The 3,631-nt window shown below is 36.4% G+C and overlaps 1 pseudogene; it reads right to left on the bottom strand.

The window, feature by feature from the left end:
- Window positions 1–392: 392 nt before the first annotated feature.
- LOC132190801 (beta-amyrin 6-beta-monooxygenase-like) lies at window positions 393–3,379 on the bottom strand (annotated as a pseudogene).
- Window positions 3,380–3,631: the final 252 nt, after the last annotated feature.

Raw genomic sequence — 3,631 nt, 5'->3', positions numbered from 1 at the left:
AGCTCAACGGCAAAAATTAGATCGATGGATCAAATTAAAGCAACATTAAACAATAAAAAAGAGTTAAAAGTATAATAGATTTAGCCACCCGGCTCTAAAACCATTTTATATTTTATATTTTGGTTATTTTTTTAATATACTTTTTATTAATTATTGTTAGTGAAATTTTTGCACAGCTATATATTGAACGTATATGCACCCAAGTATGAAACTGTTGAAATTTTTTGGCCTATTTTACAATTTTAACCACACTAAAACCATTTAAAATGTTAAACTTTGAAATCTAATATGCCTGCAGATAACAAATTATTGCTGAGGGTGTACTCTTATTGGATGTGACAGCTTCTGAAATAAGGTTTATTTAAACATGGTTGAGACACCAAGTCTTGACACTAATTATTGAGAGGCTGTAGGTGAACCAGAAGAACATTCTCTGGAATAAGTGATGTATTATTGTATATTAACTTTTCATTCGGATTTACTTTATCCAATTTGAATTTGGTCACCACATTATGCATGAATGTGAGAATTTCCAATCGTGCATATTCCTTTCCAGGGCACATTCGAGGTCCTCCTCCAAATGGTACAAAAGTGTATGGTGCAGGCCCCCTCCCTTCAAATCTTGAAGGATCGAACTTCTCTGGTTCAAGAAAATATTCTGGATTTTTGTGTGTTGAATTTACAGTCCAGTATGTCTGCAAGAAAATGGATTCACACAAGTAAATCCCAAGCCGGTTCTAGTTCGACTTCTAGGGACGGAACCAGGGGGCGGGGGTGATAGCCTTGAAAAATCCCGATTCCGTCCCTGTTAGCTTGTATTTGCATAATTGTTACATACCTTCCATCCCTTTGGAATTGTAAAACCTGCGTAACTAAAGTGAGCTGTGACCTCTCTAAATCTTCCTTGAGCAGGTGATGCTAACCCTCATTGCTTTACATGCCACATTCCAAGAATACTTCATCTTCTGAATGTCTTCCCAATTCAACAATTCATCCTCACCTTTGGAGTTCTCAATCTGCATTTGTTCTGTGTCAACCAAACAAACCACTTTCATATCAAATTCAACTATTACCCATATAGCACGTAAATATGTTTTATTGTGTTTGATGTGGTTGTTAGAATATGAATTAAATGATTAAATTTACAATTTCTTGTTACCTTGTAGGATAAGTTGTAGTTTAACATGGTATTAAAATAAAGGTCTTGAGTTTGAACTTTATCTCCATAATTCACATCCAATTTCAGTTAAATATTCTACATGTTGAGTGTCGCTTGTTGAGAGTGGATTTGAGCCTAAAAAAACACACACACATGTCTATGAAATTGTTTCTACTCTTGTAAGATGTTAAAATATTTGATATTATTCTATTATGTTGCCTTATATATTCTAGCGTTTAGTCTAGAGTTTCTTGTTTATCACTCATAACCTCTTTATATATAAATGCCTTTGTAATCACACATCAATCAAACTCAATATAGGAGAAATGTAGTCCATTATATGCTTCCGTTGTCTTTATCTCTTTCTTCCGCTCTAATATATTCAACAATATATTTAACATACCACATTTAGTGGTTTGTATCATCGATACAAAATAATTCAAAGATCACAAAAGAAGTAGAAAAGAGTATAATAATAAATAGGGTTACATTCACTTTACCCCTGAAGTTTCAAGGGTTTCAATTCGAACCCTAGTGTTTAAAAATTGGCAATATACCCCCATAATATTTCATAAAATTTCAATTCAGACCATCAATTACTAATTTCCGTCTAATTGGACGAAAATCATCCCACATGCGTCTCATGTGAGATTTTGAAGCCCTCTATTCCAATTTCACCCTCATTAAAACTGATGAAATTATATAATTACCCCCAATTTCATAGGTTTTAATGAAGGTAATTATATAATTTCATAGGTTTTTAATGAGGGAAAAATTGGAATAGAGGGCTTCAAAATCTCACGTGAGACGCATGTGGGATGATTTTCGTCCAATTAGATGGAAATTAGTAAAGGAGAGCCTGAATTGAAAATTTTTGAAACATTAGGGGTACATTGCCAATTTTTAAACATTAAGGTTCGAATTGAAAAATTCCTGAAACTTCAGGGGGTAAAGTAAATTTTCACCTAAGAAATCACACAATCACGCAAGATACCAAAATTTACTTGATTTGACTTAACGATCTTCCATTTATAGATGAAGATGATTCATACGAAATTCACTATCAAAATGATAGAATATAAAGAGTATTACAAAGAAAACTACTCAAATCCAAAAGTAACAAAGTGGGTAAATTGCTTGAAATTGAAAGCTTAGGAGTGTAAATTGAGAGTTTTTAAATTTTGAAAGTCTTCTCAAAGCGCGCGATAGTTCAGGGTTTAAAGTGAAGTTTCCACTAATGAAAACGTACCTCTTAAGACCTCGGCGAGTCGGCGTATACTTGAGGAAGCTCTGCTAGATAATTCACGACGACTGTAATGGTAGAACTTACCGTATTGTAGCTGGCGAAGAAGAAAGCTATAATCCTAAGAGCGATCTCCTCCTCCTCCATTCCTCTGCCATTCTTATCCCTTTTATGGTGCATGCGAGTCAACAGCCCTTCATGTGCAGACCCTATATTCTCAGAGAGCTCCATTTTTTGATTTCTAATGATGCCCAAAAGCTCCTCACGAACGAGTTTGCCTCCTTTAACGGCTCGATTGAAAGTTGTGCCGGGAAGATTTACCGGAATGGCTACGAGGCCGGCAGTAACAAGACTGAAGGGATTTGCAAATCTGGTTACTTGCTCGTTGTCTTGGATGTCCATAAACAGCCGGCAAGCCAATGCAAAGGTGTACTTCTTTGAGAGTGGAAAAGCTTCAATTCTTTACAAGGGGTCGACCAATCTTTCTCCAAGTGTTGTTTTGACATGGAGTCCATGATGGGTAGGTAACGTTGCAGAGGTTCTGGCTTGAGAAAATCAGGGCGAATGGCACGCATTTTGGCTGCCTCTGCTTTGGTAGAATGTTCAGCATCGGTGGGGAAAAGAAAAATTCGATCCAATGAACGCTGCAACCATGTGGTGAGATGCTTGTTCTGATCACTTGAAAACAAGAATTTGTTCCCAGAAGCACCACAAAAGACAGCAAAGTTCTCTCCAAGCAAGGAGGTTCTGAACACGTCTGGTGAGTAGTTGCTCATTCTGTCGGCTATGAATTTCTCTGGATTGCCCCTTTTGCTGGCCTTGGCATATTCCAAAGTTTCACCTATGAAAGGCCATCCTTTTCTGCCTGGTGGAAGCTTGGGGGAAATGGGTTTGTGTCTGTAAATGCACAAGATCATGAAAGAAAGAGAAATGCTGAGGATTACAAGCTGAAGTAGATACCCAAGGAAGAGGTCCATATCTCTCTACTTAAAGGCAACTTTGGTGTTGGGCAAGAACCAGCAAACATACCTGGGATTTAAATAGGCAAAAATTGCATGTGTCTACAATTCGCTAAATCTCAACCATTTGTTTGTAATGATCAGCTGAAAACAAACCACATTAATAATATAGAAAAGAGTAGAAAGAAAAAAACAAACAAACCATATTTTAAGGGTGGTCTTGCCTGTTAGAGATAAATATCAAAGCACTAGAAGGAGATAATTAATATT

Source organism: Corylus avellana, chromosome ca8, assembly GCF_901000735.1.
Source record: "Corylus avellana chromosome ca8, CavTom2PMs-1.0".
Classification (NCBI taxonomy): domain Eukaryota; kingdom Viridiplantae; phylum Streptophyta; class Magnoliopsida; order Fagales; family Betulaceae; genus Corylus; species Corylus avellana.
This window is presented reverse-complemented; position numbering and strand designations above follow the sequence as displayed.